Genomic DNA, 17,340 nt, shown 5'->3' with positions numbered 1-17,340 from the left:
AACTAATGGGTGATTACCTCCTGTCATAATTCTGATCACAGAAAAAAAAATTAACGGATGCATGAGCCAAATCAATTAGCATGGAGTGATGCACTGCTTCCTATTTCACCTGACTTCATCAGCAATTATCGTTAGCTTCAAAAGGTCAGTGAAAATCTAAATAATTAACTATAAGGAATAACTTAGAAAGCTCAAAATCTCTTGAGAATCCAGTCTTCATAAAAATCAGTTGTCTTCACATTCCTTTACTAAGATGCATGAATTGTATGTACCTTTTATTTTCATAAGGTATGTATTTGCAGGAAGTGGTGCTCAGTTGCTTCAATTTTCTCATTTGTTCATGAATTCCATGCAGATTAAGAACTTAAATGTTTTGTTTATTCTCAGGAGAAAGCATAACACAGCACAAACACTCAGGCAGACGTCAGAGGTGTGGCGGTTAGAGGATCTCCGGTGTGAAACTTGATTCCACAGGACTGCGATTTTTAAAATCTGTGGCAGATGTAAAATGTTTAGGTTAAAACATTTTACAATGCATGGTTAAAAAAGTAAATAAATAAAAGAAATGCTGCACATCATTCTGAGCCCACCATCCCAGTGATAGCACATGTTTGGTAGCAGCATCATGCTGTGAAATGTTCTCTGCTGGGCAGAAGGAGGAACGGCATAGGGAATGCGACTATGGATGTGCGCCGGGCCCTTCTAATGGATCTCCCCAGCTGCAGCACCTGGGCGGTGCATTGCACTGAATGGTTGCCATGGGAGATCTGACAATGTCTCAAAAGTGTTTTGTTGAGAGAATGACTCATCATGAACATGGCATTATAAGATATTATGCTCAAACCTAAACAGTTGATGGTGATAAAAACACCAAATAAGTACTTTTACTTTTTAAATAACCGGCCCTTTGTTTTTGAATCTTTGGGGTATTTTCTCTACTGTTGTTGGACGGTGGTATTAGATCAGACTCTTTTATTGAGTTTGTCTTGTGTCATTTATCCATTTCAGTGTTACTTGTGCCGCCCCCAGATGGTTTGGTGCCCTGAGCAGTGAGCCTCATCTGAGCCCCAGATGAGGCTCACTGCTCATATTCATGTGAGACATGTTTTAGTAGAAACATTTATATTATTTATTTATTTATAATATTTGAAACCAGGACATTGTGGGCAAGAGTGCTAATAACTGCCACTATTTAGTCCACAAACACAACAAGAAGCAGAGAAACAAAAACTGCAGAAAATATAGATGAACTGCAGGATAGTTTGTAGATCAAACTGTTGAAACAAGAAAGACAAAACAATAGTAAAAGAGTAAGCGAGAGAAACAAGAATAACGTAAAGAAAAAGAGAAATTAAAAACTGGACAGAGAACTGAGGTTAAAGAAAACCAAAGTGATGTAAGGAAAATCTAATTAAGGATAGTATTTGAATTCTGAGGCCTCTGAAATTGAAACGGGTAAAATGCTTTTTCCACATCGGATGAGGCTGCCTCAAATAGAGTTTAACCATGGACAGACAGACAGATGGACAGAATAAAATGGAGCACCACAACTTCAGATAGCGCCACAGCAACTGTTTCGTCTTGCTTCTAGGACAAATTGGCACATTTAACAAAAAAACATTTCTCTATTATTAATATTCTTTTCTTAAGATTTGATAAAGACACGATTCCAGCTTGAAAAAGCAGTTGTCGCTCTGCCAATCACAGTAATGACATGGAGGTCACAGTCTGCCTGTGCTGCTGTAGCACCGGCTGGCAGAAACAGAGGAGCAGAGATGACACAGCCTCCTCAATATGATCCCTCTTATGATGCATCCTGGAACACAAAACACAAAATCCTGAAATCCAGTGGCTATGGAGAAACATAGCGTCTCACAAAATATTTATAAATCTTGAGTTTTTTTCATGTGTTGACAACCACAAACCACAATGATTGAACTACAATGAGGTTACATGGTTTCATCTGAGCAGAGCCCGTCCCTCCACATGTTCGCTCTCTCCACTAAATGGTTTTAAGCAAAGACAAAACCTCGTCTGGCGTTCTTTCAGCTTTCCTCTGGCTACTCTTTCAAAAAGGCCAGCTTTGTAGAATGCCAACTAATAGTTATCTGTTGTTGTAATTATTCAGATCATATCAAGCTGCATATTTCAAATCTGTACATTTTACTAAAATGCCTACATTCAAATAAAAGCTGAAAGTTAGACAGTTTTTTTTCATGTTTATTTAAAAAACTGAAATAACAATCTTTCCACCAGAAAAACAATACCTTAAGATGAAACCAAAATCCTTGGGCATATTGGTGTTTGGGTAACATCTGCTGTTAGGAACCTTGGGATAACTACTGACTCAAGTTTATGTTATGTTTTAAAATCATGTCAAATTATGTTGGTTTGAAAATTATGTCATTGTTTCCATCATTTGAAAAACATTGGCAGACTTGGTTTAATTGTTTCTCAGTCTGAAATTAAAGTTCTAATTAATGCTTTTGATTTGTTTCATCTGGATTATTGTAATAGATTCTAAGTAAAACTTCCCCAGACTGGATGCAGTCTGCTGTATCCAGGCTCCTGACCAAATCTTTCATATTGTTTCATGTGACCAAGCTGCTGATGGAAAATGGCTCCCAGTAGATTTATGAGAGCATTTCAAGAATCTGGTTTTGACTTAGTGAGCTCTTAGTGAGCAGATAAGCAGCATAGTAGGTGCAACCTAGCGCGTATGGCTTCACAAATACGCAGAACATATTTTGATAATCAGAAAGTGAAAATGCTGGGTGGAGGACATGCAACTGCATTGATTAACCGCAATGTTCTTGCATCTGTGTTTAGCACATTTGAAAGGCAAGTGGAAATTGGCATGAATGAAATGTCTGCAGTAACTGCAAGAAGGAGTCAGGGATCAGGGACAGAGCAGAATGGACTTCCTGAGGAAGATAAGATCCTTCAAGATCTGCAGCAAGACGCTGCAGATCTTCTATCAGTCTGTTGTTGAGAGCATCATCTCTGCTGCTGTCATGTGTTGGAGCAGCAGCATCAGAGGCTTCTTCAGATTTGCTGTAATACAGACTGCTACAAGAGATCTTTTCTGCCAACAACCACCACTATCTGCAATAACTCTTTGAAGAATCTGAATTGAAATGAGTTAAATTGATGTTTAATTTCCATTTGGAATCAAATAATTTTTCAATTCAAATTTGAAACTAAAAAGTCCAAACAGAGGATCAGAACAGCTGTTTAGAGCTTTATTCTGACAGAGTTTTAAATGTTTTAGCTGTTGTTATAACACTTTGAGAGACTCAACAATAAAATACATAACTACATAATTACTTTTTATATTATTACAATAATAACTCCATGGTTTTCAGACTCATCTTTCTCTCATGCTCACTCTGCTCTCAGACATTTTCTTTGTTTGACAGCCAGATGCAAAATTCTCATTTAAAAGGACAGCCTGCACCACTTCTGCAACGGTTCACATAATGTAGATCACCCGCAACATGCTCTCTAATTGCAAATACTTTTGTTGTTTGTTATACAAGTCATTTAGCACTACGTATTTGGAAACCTAAGATTAGCCCCACCGTTTTAAACTACTCTGATAAGAAAGTTGACTGTCTAACTTTTTCTTGGTTTTGTTTCTAAGCTCTAAAAACTCAAAGATAGAGCAGCAATCTTTTAAAGAAAAGTTTATCGTTTTTTTCTGATCTACTATTCTAGGATCACCTCAAGAAAAAAAAAAATTCAGTTTGTGAAAATTTGGAGGGGAACAAATTACAATTACTGCACTGACAGCAACTGTAATTAGCCCTCCAGAAATCTACATCTCTGCTGGTAAATGCTATTTATTTATTCATATAGTTTAAGCCTGCCCTTCTTCAAGGGCTGACTTCACCATAACAGCAGTGTCCTAATGGTTGGTTATAGTGGCGGTCAGTCCATGGCTGTGTCAAATTGTCTTACTGTTCAACGTTCTGCTGACCGTACCCAAGGGCTTAAATTCACTTTCCGTTTATATAGAGTAGAAAAGTGTGAATAATTAAGGAGCAATACGTGAGATGAAACAGAGACATGTACAGGAAAGGTTTCTTTTTTAGAATTCAGCGTTCTGGAGTTTTATCTTTTAAAATGTACACACCATTATTACAGGTTGAATGTGTAACAACAGTCTCCCTTATCCTCCATATGTCTGAACTCTGACAGAAGGTTGCAAGATAGTATTTATGTTCTTCCAAAGGCTTGAGTAAAACTGCAGTATGTAACTTTTACAAAGAATATCTTTATATATATTTGTTGAAACTGTCACACTGTCCTGACAATATGGTATGAGACGGATTATTTGTGAAAATACTGAGCTCCTTGGATTCTCCCAGTGCTATCTAGAAACAAGCGTGGTACCTGTGACGGTGGATAAAGAGTTTTCCTGTAGCAGTAAGTTGTTTCTCCACCATTAGCACATTTATCAATGAGAACATGAGGTTGACTGACAGCGCAACGACCTCCTGACTCTGATTGGTTGTTTTTGGTCGGAAGCAGTGCATTTCTTCAGAGAGCAATGTCAGCTCTTGAAGCAGGTTGAGAAGATTGATCTTCTCACAGATTATCTGCCTCATAGCATACTGTCACAACATGGTGACAAGTTTAACAAATATGTAGAAAACAAAAATATTCTTTATAAAAGCTATGTACTGCATCTTTAAATCTCCCAAAATCTTACAAAATAATGTGTCATGATGTTAATGAAAACAAGCTTAAAGTATGTATTTTTCAAGCACATAGTGTCATATAGCCCAATCAAGTATATGTACCTTAAGTTATTGTAAAAACGCTATACGTATCAAATATGACTCAAAAGAAATTTGACTTTGTAATTTAACACCTTGAAATTGGTCCTCTGTCTCTTTAAAAACTCCTGCTCTTTCTGAAACTCTCCCTTCAGGCAGTCTTCATAACATGGCTCCTCTTTTAATCCTTTAACAATGTTTTTACAAGCGCTACACTGAGAAGTAGATCCTATGTGCTCAGAAAATGGGAAGCTAAACCAGGCTTTTGCTAATTGCTGCTGGCTAGTCTGAAGGAGCTTAGTGGGAGACTTGCAGGGGAAGCTGCTCTGTGAGGCAGAAGCTTGGAAATTGCAGCTCTGAGGAGGAGCTGCACAGCCGAATGGTCGCCGTGGTTGCCGTCAATTTACATTGACGGCAACCACGGCGACCATTCGGCACAGAACAAGACACTCCATCACTAAAGAGAAACATGCCAACTGTGGAATATGGTGGTGGCAGCATTATGAGCTGAGGTTAATTTTATTCAGATGGGACTGAATTTCTGAACAGTTTCAAATACAGACAGTTTGGGCTCACCATCTTCAAATGACTGGTAGAAAGCAAGAAGACAAAGAATTATTTCATTTTTCATCATCACAGGAACTCCAAGCATATATTCAAAGCAATAAAAACATCAGCTCATAGGAGAAAAAATTTTATTGCGTTATTTTCCCCATTTTGAAATGATTTAATATGCTTTTATTTTTTTTAATTATACAAACCTGACATTTCACCAGGAGTGTGAAGACTTTTGAAGAACCGCTGTACACATGAAACTGTCCAAAAAGGAACAAATAATTTTGTGGCTAATCGAAGCTCTGCTGTTTAACCAAGCAACTGGCACACTTTTAATACTGTTAATGTTATAGCCAAACCAAATTAAGTCTAGTCCACAAAACCAATTAAAATATCTCATCTTGAGGCAGTGAGTTTTTATTGCTTTTCTAACAACATCAAAGCTGGAGGCTGCATCACAAACCTGACTAGGAATAGGGAAAAAACAACTTCATTGTGAGACTGAAGCATTTTTACATGTCATACAAACACTATTTCTTTCAAAGGGGTGTAAACCAATGTCATATGAAGCATCTCTAAAAGAAATAGAGACGTTTTAGAACCTATTAACTGTTTCAACAAACTGAACTGAGGATGTTACAGTTTGAACAGAATGATTGTCGGCTTTCAGGATCTGCCTCTCTGATATGAAACTTCCAACAAGCATGTGAACCTGCGAGTGCTTTCTGCTGAACTATCCCACTCCATCAGTGTATTTTTAGGTCCCCCTTGAACACTTAAAAGCCACAAGTGCACTTGTTTCTGCTGTTTTCTATTAACAATGATGACTGTAAAAAACCACTTACAATCATTTCAATCAAGGGAGCAGCTTAAGAGTTTGGTGTTGTTGAATAAACAGGCTGCAGCCTTGCAGGAGTTTATCTGGGGGGATAACTCCCCAGTTATGGGGATGAATCCAACAATGAGACGATAACATGAGCACCCAGTTCGCTCATTAGCCAACTGCTGATTGTGTTTCTATCTTGATGGTCTGAAGCTGGAATCAACATAATAGGTTAATAAAGAGAAACAATCAGTTGTTGCTACTCTGGGGATTAGAAAAGATTGTTGTTTTTTTGTTTGTCTGGGAAGAAGAAGAAAAAGAGAGAATCAAAGCAACACTCCAGGTATGTTTATGATGAAGGAATAACATTGTAACATGATGTAAAACTCAAAAACGTTCGAGTTTGAGCAGAATCCTGTTCTGCTTTACAAATACTAGATGAGGTAATTATGAAAGTACAAAACGAATAACTTTCAGCTGAGCCAGAAGCATTGGTGGAAGGTTAGACTGCCAGGAACATTTTACATCAATCAGGCAATTTCATACCAGATTAGCTGATGCTTCTCTTTTGTGCCACCCTTGGCAACAGCAACTGACATCAAGCATTTGCAATAAAGTAGCAATGAGTCTTTATAAAAAAAAAATATATATATAGACAGTACAGACCAAAAGTTTGGACACACCTTCTCATTGAATTCAATTAGAAAGTGTGTCCAAACTTTTGGTCTGTACTGTATATATATATATATATATATATATGTGTGTGTGTGTGTGGGGGCGTGGGCGTGTGTGTGTGTGTGTTTCTTATTATTACCATTTTAACCACTGTCATATTACTACACTGTAAAACATTTGAACAGCATTTAGCTGTGTCTACTATCTTCTGATCTTTAATGTAAAAAAAATTCAGCGAGTTTTAGATTTTGAACCTAAATGTGTGAGTTTGTCGAAGATAAGCTTACAGTAGTAAGTTGTGTTAACTTTTATTAATTTTGTCAAACCTTGAGTTGAATAAACCAGACTTTTTAGGTTAGCACTTCTTATTTTGTGAAGAAAAAGAAGAAGAAAAAGACAGGAGTCTGAACTATTTCCCAGAGTGCTTAGCGGCATGTTTTTGTATCCTGTGTTGCACCCTGAGTGAGATGGAAGTGTGTTCTGACTCTTGTGCATCATTAAGGCAAATGTTTACATTGGTCCAATTGACAGTTCGCTAAATTTGAAGATAATGTCCTATTCACAGAAAATGTTACTGAGCAAAATTTATTGTCATGTTTAATAAAATTCATTGTTAGATAGGAAATTTTGTTCATGAAATTTGAAAGAAGAATTTAAATTACTATAAAGTAGGAAGAGTGGTTATTTTAACTTGATATTTTGTGTATATATACAAACATAAAGATTTTTAATTGTTTTTGATTTGTTAGGTAATTCAACCATCAGATTGAGCAAAGTGTTATTACATCTATTTAGCTTTAAAGTGTTTCAGAAACCCGTGATCATTCCTCTAGCTTCTTTGAAAAAATACATCTTTAGAAATGTGGACTGGTGAACCTTTGCTACCACATTTCTTCTTTCCACTCAATCATCTGTTAATATGCTTGTACCTTTGTAAACATCCAGCTTCTGCAGAATGACCTTTTGTATCTTACCCTCCTTCTGAAGGCAGCCAGTGACTGTTTTCTGGACAGTCATTGGCTGTCTACTCAAAAGTCTACAAAACAGAAACAAAGCCAGTCGAAGATTTCAAATTAAGCACATCTCTACTCCAAGACAAATTATCTGAGTCATGTTTTTGGACAAAGGATATAATAAGCACAACCTGAACTCTCATCTGGGAAGCAGCAAAAGCAAAAAGGGAGAATAATTTCATATTCCCCATTCAAAAAATAAAAATTAACAAAATTTAGCAAATATCCTGAAGAATAAATGAAACGTTACTCAATTCTTTTGCAGATAATCCCACAGAACATACAATAAAAGAATTATGAAGTGGACACCAAAATTCAACTCAGCAGCATCAAAAAAGTCACAATCCATCTTACAAAAACTAAAATAAGAAGTCAGCAAATATTTAGATCTCACCTCACTCAATTAAAACGTGGACAGGGAACATAATGAAAGATCCACTGGCAATAAATAACACCATCAGACAATTTCATTTTGAGTTATACACCAGTAATAAGGAAAATCATTTAAAGAAAGCTTGTAACCCAAGAAAACAACATTGCTAGACCTCCTCAATGGAGCAACAATCAGTAATACATAATAAAAACTATTTGAATATTTCATTAACATATATCCTACAATTTCAAACATGTCAATGCTGGTGAGTAAATGCCAGCAGAATGATCAACATACCAGGAAATGAGAAAGGAAAAGGAGAAGAAAATGATTCTTTTATTCCCCTTCTTACCATAAAAAAATGCACGAGTGATTCAAGATGAACTAAAACCAGAAATGTTGAAAAAAGAAATCATGGTAAAGTAACTGCCAAGAGAAAGAGCAAGTAGTGAATTTAATCTCTAAACTACAGAAATGCAAATGTCTTATTCTGCATTCCTGCTCTCCTTGCTGGTATTTGGTTATTTTAGAGAGGAAAAAATACATCATGAAGCAGTTGAACAATTAGTCATATTAAGTTCACAGGCGACACCACAACATATGCTGTAATCTGTTAGAGTGATGAGTGAACAAGTGAATGTGTCAGGCCTAAATCAAGTGAACTAACTCCAGCTGTTCCTTAATCTTATCTCACACTATTTCCAGCTGTTTCTTAAAAAAAAAAAAAAAAAAACATAATTATTTATACATTTCTCACAGAGGTCGGGGTTCCACATAGTGATGTGAGACAAAAAATATACTTAATAGTCACAAAAAGTTTGTGCTGATTAACTGTGGGATCATTTCTGGAAAGAAGCACCTTAAGTTTTACTGGGACAGTTAAGACCAGTGAATTTCAGCGTCTGTCAGTGTACCAGGACCTCTGGGACTTTTAGGACACATACAAACAGGAGGACCCGGTGCCTGTGCAGTCTCAGTAGAAAGGAAGAGGAACATGCTATGTGGTTGTGGGATGAATTGAAGAAATTAAATCATTTATTTCAAACGAGGGGGTCCAGGATTTGTCTAGAGAAGGAAAGGCAGGTTCATGACCCAATCTTTGAAATTCCTGTAAAAAGTGGACCTCAGTGGTACCATCTGTCCTCAGTCATTTGCTGCTTGTACTTATGTGACAAACAGCAGGTTAGATTCATATGCAAAATATCCCATTTTTACATGTATATATGAGTTGGAAAACAAGACAAATACAAAACTTACATTTCTGCACATTTATTGACTAACATTTACTAATTTAGATGTCTATGAATGCATTTTTAATTAACAGTAATCTTACCCCATTCATAACTCCTTGTGTTTTCATAGCAACTAAAACAAACAAAACCCTGACACGGGTTGTTTGACATTATCGTATCCATGAGAACCTCTGTGTGATGTCAGTGATGTCATAAATGTTCAAAGAGATACAAGAATTCTCAGTTTGCTTTTCAACTTGGTTGGAGGTAGATCGATCCCAGAGAGACGACTTCAAACTGACTTTACAAACCATTTTAACTGAACACCAAGTCAAGAGGATTTTTGACTGTGATGGGACCTTGGATTTCTTGTTACGAAGGGAGTTGTAAATTTGTTAGAATATATCACAAGAGGCAATGACATTTTTGTAGAGAGCTCTGAGGACGAGAGATCAAACTACTTTGCTTTTGACATTGAACCCTGAAGACCAAAAGGACATGGAAGATTCCTCTAAGAATGAGAAAGTTGCCGTCAAAACCACAACTATGGATTTGACAGTAAAGGCATCAGAAGACTTTGTTGCTTTTGAAAGTGTCAATGTTCCTCATGACCAAATGGACCTGGATGTGTTTGCTTGCTCACAGTTTGAGTGAGTTACCTTTACAACCACACTACTCCAACATAAAGACAAAATGCTTTTTCAATGACACTGATGTGTTGACCCTGATACTCCCATGGTCAGTCAGTCCAGACGATTTAAGATATCCTTCAATTCCTGACCCAATCTTTGAAATTCCTGTAAAAAGTGGACCTCAGTGGTACCATCTGTCCTCAGTCATTTGCTGCTTGTACTTGTGTGACAAACAGCAGGTTAGATTACCCACCTTTTTTGGAATTGTTGGAGAGGTGCTGTTGAGTGGCCCTCCTGGGGACTTCCTTATACTGCTTTGAGATTTCAACGCTCAGGTGGGCAATGACAGTGAGACCTGGAGGGGTGTGGTTAGGAGGATCGGCCACCCTGATCTAAACCAGAGTTCTGTTCTGTTATTGGACCTCTGTGCTCTTCATGGATTGTCCATAACAATTTAAATTTGTTCATGAGTATTTTCATATGTAAAATATCCCATTTTTACATGTATATATTAGTTGGAAAACAAGACAAATACAAAACTTACATTTCTGCACATTTATTGACTAACATTTACTAATTTAGATGTCTATGCATGCATTTTTAATTGACAATAATCTTACGCCATTCATAACTCCATGTGTTTTCATAGCAACTAAAACAAACAAAAACCTGACACAGGTTGTTTGACATCATCGTATCCATGAGAGCCTCTGTGTGATGTCAGTGATGTCATAAATGTTCAAAGAGATACAAGAAATCTCAGTTTGCTTTTCAACTTGGTTGGAGGTAGATCGATCCCAGAAAGACGACTTCAAACTGACTTTACAAACCATTTTAACTGAACACCAAGTCAAGAGGATTTTTGCCTGTGATGGGACCTTGGATTTCTTGTTACGAAGGGAGTTGAAAAGTTGTTAGGATATAGCACAAGAGGCAACAATGTCCTTGTAGAGAGCTCTGAGGACGAGAGATGAAAATACTTTGCTTTTGACATTGAAACCTGAAGACCAAAAGGACATGGAAGATTCCTCTACGGATGAGAAAGTTACCGTCAAAACCACAACTATGGATTTGACAGTAAAGGCATCAGAAGACTTTGTTGCTTTAGAAAGTGTCAGTTTTCCTCATGACCAAATGGACCTGGATGTGTTTGTTTGCTCACAGTTTGAGTGAGTTACCTTTCCAACCACATTATCTCTTTGCCAACACAGATATTACAAAAAAATGTCTTTACCAGTCTTCCCATAAACATAATGGACCTGGATGTGAATCCAATCTGTAACAACAAGGAAATTGTGACAAACTTTGAAAAAGTCTCTGAGGATTCATCATTAGAAGAATCCTCTTCAGCAGAAGAAAATTGACAAGATGAAATTCAAAATGAGACACATGATTTCAACAGAGTGGATGCTAATCTTGAGCCAATCATGTACTTTTGCAAATTTTCCAATTCAATCTTCAACTGTTGGACGAATGCCACAACATATATCATTATGAACTTGATTATTACCTGATGGTTTGTGGCTCAGAATCTGGACTTTTGACAGAGACGCCATTGTTTGTGAGGTGTTTTTTTTTTTTTACAGCAATCCACCATTCAGGAAGATATTTTCCCCCAGATGAAGTTTTTTCAGTTCAGAATGTAATAATTGAAACACTGAAGATGAAGGTTGTAGTAAATCTGGACAAGCCAGGAGTCTTTTTGTTTATGTTGCACTATCTGATCCAATATGTCATTAACACAGACTGTGAGCTGTACACAACTGACTATTGTGAACGATGTCAGAAGTCTTCAAGTGTTATATGTAACCTTGGTCCTGTCATTCCCCTACCAAAGGAACAACGAGAGGACAATACAACTACTTTTCTAAACTGTTATATGTGTGAAATTGTAGAATGTTGTGACACCTCCTACTCCAACATAAAGACAAAATGCCTTTTCAATGACACTCATGTTTTTACCCTGATACTCCCATGGTCAGTCACTCCAGACAATTTAAGATATCCTTCGATTCCTGACCCAGTCTGTTTGTACTTACGTGCTAAACAGCAGGTTAGATTACCCACCTTTTTTGGAGTCTTTGGAGGTGTTCTAGAGAGTGCCCCCCCTGGGGACTTCTTTCTGCTGGGAGATTTCAACGCTCAGGTGGGCAATGACAGTGAGACCTGGAGGGGAGTGGTTGGGAGGATCAGCCACTCTGATCTAAACCCGAGTGCTGTTCTGTTATTGGACCTCTGTGCTCATCATGGATTGTCCATACCAAACACCATGTCCAAGCATCAGGGTGTCCATATGTGCTCTTAGAATTCTTGGGTGAAGACATGGGCAGAGCTGTCCACTGACCACTCCCTGGTGATGAGTTGACTTTGATGGGGGAAAGGGCCAGCACAATCCTCCATGGTCCCTAAGTGAAATTTGGTTTTGGGGCCCTCTAGTTTTGCTAATAATGTGTATTGCTGCAATCAACAGTCAGACCATTAGATCATTCGAACACCTGCTATAAACTTATTGCATCTCTGCCTGTGCTGTTTACATTATATCCTATATGGAGTTGCTTGACTTTCTGTCATATCAACCAGGTTTATGTTTCTTTTTAAGATTCATGTTTTTTACTGATTGACCAAAACAAGACCTGGGAAGAAGCCCTGAGCTACTGCAGACATAACCACAAAGAGCTGGCCTCCATCTTGTATAATCAGATGCAGACCTTTGCTGAACTGGAGGCTGAGAAAAGCCAACAGTCCCTTCGTATGGCTCTGCCTTCACTGCACCTCTTCCCTCCATTACTGGTTCTGGGTTGATGACAGTGCTGTAGAGTTTAAACACTGGGGCCACGACAAACCAAAAGAAAACTGTGACACCAGTGGAGCCATGGAGAAAGAAGGAGACCATCTCTGGTTCAGCAAGTCTGATCATGATGAGTTTCATTTTATCTGTGCTGTAAACTAAGAGCTGCAACTTAGTTTGTGAGTGATGGTAACCATAAAGTGAAAACTTCACATCTTGTCTAGTATTGCTTTGCTCATAGAAAAACTTTTTTTGACAATTTGAAACATTTAAAACATTTATTTTTGATTTTTCTTGTGTATTGTAGATGCTTGCTGTAAATTCTGACATTTGTGATTAGTGTAAATTTGACTCATAGCTTTAAATGCTAGTTAATTTGAATGTTCCATACGTTTAAGAAAAAAATACAAATGACATTTTTTGTTTCTTCTATAAGTGTATACAAATAGATTTCAAACATATTTTATAAAAAGACTTTTAGAAACAGTTTCTATCCTTTCAGAATATTGCACACTTTGTGTTGAACTATCGTACAAAATCACAGATTTAGTACGATAGTTGTATCAACAGAGATTGTGGATACATCACTACATCCACAACATCTGTTATGGATCTAGTGATACAAGCTGAAAAAAACTTTGAGGTTGAAATAATCTCATGACAAACTGTAAGGCATACAAATCAGTATGAAGAGTGATACAAAATAAAGCAAGCATATTTTCTTGAGATATAATCAAACTATTCGTCTGAAATCACAAAACAGTTTTGTCAGAGCAACAAATCTGTCAAGTCTGCAAACAAAGGGGTCCATTTTACCACAGGTTTACTGCTAACCTGTCATAGTAAAGCAAAACAACAACAGGTATGGCAGCCCTTGCTACACTAAAACAATAATTCATATAATATAATACATTTATTTTATTTATTTCAGTGCCAAGTCAAGTGTTATCTCTCTTCCACAGCAGAAAACATAAAAGCACAGGGTTGGATCCAAGTGGTTCCTGGTGATCAAGCAGGAGGAAATGCATAATAATTTCATCTGTTGGCCTAAAGCTACAAAATGTACAGCTGCATATTTGAAATATTCACCAGGTTCACTTTTTTGAACAACAATGACTCTGTGAAATCTAATTTGTTCAATATGTTCTCATATAACATCTCCTCACATTTAAAGATGTTCTGAGAAAAGGCTGACCGTAGAAATGTCAAGAAATCTGCTCTTCCTTTTTCTTATCATTCCTACATGTGGAAAGGGATCATGTAAATTCACTTCACTTTATAAGTTGAAATAAAATACAAACTTATCTTATGCTAATCATCCACAAATAATAAAATGGTGGATTATAACTGTGACTAGGATTTACAGCTCCAAAGTAGGTATGTTACTTTGTCAAATCTCTGTCAGCTTGTCTGCTCTGTCTTCCTATCCATCCTTTATTCCTCTATTGGGCACAGCAAGTTCATAGAAAAAAATATACTCCTAAATAACCTACAGATTATTACAGAACAGGATGAAGGATAAGGTAGCAAACATTAAAGACAGTATGTACTGTATGAACCTATCCACATATGTTTGTATCTATTCATGACTTATAAGTGCCTCTTAAAAGTCATGCATTTTAAGTGGCACTCAGATTGATATCTATTTACACATGTACGAATTCATGGCACCATAACTGATGGCGCCATGAATTCAGCTCTGTAACAGAAAACCGTAAAGGAGAATGCCATCAGTTTGTATCCTTAAGCTCAAGAGCATCTATGGTAGGACCTTAAACAGGTCACTTGAAAACCTTCTAGTATGAGTGAGAAAACACTATTCTACCATCATGTGAAGGTCTATTGCAGGATCTCCCTGCAACTGTTAGTTTGTTTTTCTTTTTTTTTAATGTCTCACTAATAGCTTGTATAAATACATGTGCGATTGTGTGATGGCTGCCACTGTTGCAGTGAGTTCCCCTTTGATTATCTAGTGAAGTGACGGTCAAAATTCCTTTACAGATTGCCAGTTATCGGATAAGGTCTGATGATAGTTGATGCTGCCAAGGGTCATTTAATTTAAGGGGTAATTACCTTAAACCCCATGTTGGAGTTCCTCAGATTATAGTTATCCTTCCAGTAAATGGAGTTAGTCCAAAATTAAACAAAATCTGGTAAAAAAAAAAAAAAAAAGACATAGTTAGATTCAGCAGTGGGCTGCACAGTGGTCCCACAGTGACACGGAACCTTCTTGCAGCAAGAAGGTCCTGGGGTCTTTCTGCATGGAGTCTTCCACACACAGTCCAAAAACATGACTGGCAAGTTGATTGGTCTCTCTAAATTCTCCATAGGTGTGTGTGCGGGGTTAGGCGTGTGGGTGTGTGTGTGGGCGTGGGGGCGTGTACGTGTGTGTGTGCATGATTGTTTGTCCTGTCTGTCTTTGTGTTGCCCTGTGATGGACTGGTGACCTGTCCAGGGTGACCTTACCTCTCACCCATTGACCTCTGGAGATGGGCACCAGCACCCCTCATGACCCCACTATGGATAAGCATGTATGATAATAGATGAATGGATTTTAAATGTTGGAAATAAGCAAATTATTCATTTAAAACATTACAAATCTCTAAGTTCTATCTAGGAATACAGTGTAGTTACCTAAAATACTAAAACTGTTCTACACGAGAAAAAAGTTACGCATTTGTAATCAGTAAGTTGACTGAGTAAATGTTTGTTTTTACATTTTAATGACTTAATTATTATTTCAAGTTCTTTCACTTAAATTCGTTCAACAAATTTAGCTTTTTCCTTTTGTAGTGAAGATCATTTGTTTAAAGAAGATGTGGTCATTTAACATTTAGGTTTAAACAAAAAACACAAACATTCATCTGACATTGTCTGGTTGTCCTTTACTTGGCAGAGGAGCAATATCCCAGAGTTGTCTATGAGGGACATATGAGGCAATAAATCTCAATAGCAACAAGAAAAAAAGGAAGTCATGCACTCAGATTGAATTAATTTACCATGTTGTTTTTGTGCAGCATTTTCAGCAGCACTCTCAGATATTTTGTGACTTTTCCTAGTAAGAAGATTCAGTTGTCCCTCACTTCATAAAAATCATCTAACACTTACTGTAGCACTCATAAAATCAATCAATTACAGAACATTGTGTGAGTAGTATCATTCATATGTAGATGGAATGACCTTCACTGTTAGGTGCAAAGCTCCATAAAACACACATGGGGACCTTTCTGTTCTCCCCAGTTAGATGACTCTAACTGGGGACTGTACTGCCACTGGTGTCACTCTATGTTAGGGCAGCAGAGAGAACCATAGGCTGCCCCCTCCCCACTATGGAACAGATTTACACTTCCAGGCTCCACAAGAAAGTTTTGGACATTTTAAATGACTCTTCACACCCTGGCCATGGTCTCTTCCAGCTGCTGCCATCAGGCAAGAGATACAGAGCAATAAAAACCAGGACAAATCGCCTAAAAAACAGTTTTTACCCGATGGCAATCATGGCACTAAATTCAAAGGCATAAGAACTTCTGCTCTTGACACCGCTTTGTTAAAAATGTAAATTCTGTTGCGACACCTCCAGGCGCTGCAACCATCTTCTGATGTCTATTTATTTCTCATTTTGTACTATTTATTTCTTTATCTTTGTATGTTATGAATATACACATAACCTGCATCTTAACTCGAGTCGAGCAAATCTCAATCTCGTTGTAATCTGTTGATGACAATGACAATAAATCTTATCTTATCTTATCTATCTTATCTTTGTGAGCCCTCACATCTTCAAACACTGACATGAATCTGGTCTGGTGATCCAGTGATGGACAGAAACCTCTGACATTAAGTTGTTTTTTTATTTATTTGTTTAATTTTTTTAATTTTGACATGCAGTAGAACAAATCAGGTTTAATAGATATAGGTGATATTTATCAAAACAAAATGAAAAACAAAAACAGCCCAATTCAAGTCATCAGTGATGGCAGCTTTAAACTCGGGGCTATAACCTTCAGAGAACCGTCACATCTCTTGTGTGATGTGAAAAAGTGTTCTGCAGCTGGAAAGCCACATCATCCTGGCGAACAAAAGTTTTATCTAAAAACATGAGGGTTTTTTTTTGTTTTTTCAAAATTGCCGTGTTGCTATTAAGCAAATTTGTTTTTAATTTCAATTTGCCCAATTTTATGGTTAATGGAAGCATGGCTATTTACATGTTCATATTCTTCTTTTCATCAATTATATACCTCTGACATTTAAAGTCAATATTAAGTGTGTTCAGTTCAATTTGCTCTTAGCTATGAATAAAATATGAAAAATACAATAGGGTGTATTTTTGTAATTAGCTAGGATAAACTTGCCCTGGGCTGGAGTACAACAGCAGTGAGGTGTGTCTTTGAACACGGAGGGATTCCATATTAAAAAAAAAACTGATGCTCCAACCACAGCAGGGATTATTCAAAACTGATGGACACAC

The sequence above is a fragment of the Xiphophorus hellerii genome, chromosome 5 (genome assembly GCF_003331165.1).
Source record: "Xiphophorus hellerii strain 12219 chromosome 5, Xiphophorus_hellerii-4.1, whole genome shotgun sequence".
NCBI classification, from domain to species: Eukaryota; Metazoa; Chordata; class Actinopteri; order Cyprinodontiformes; family Poeciliidae; genus Xiphophorus; species Xiphophorus hellerii.
This window is presented reverse-complemented; position numbering follows the sequence as displayed.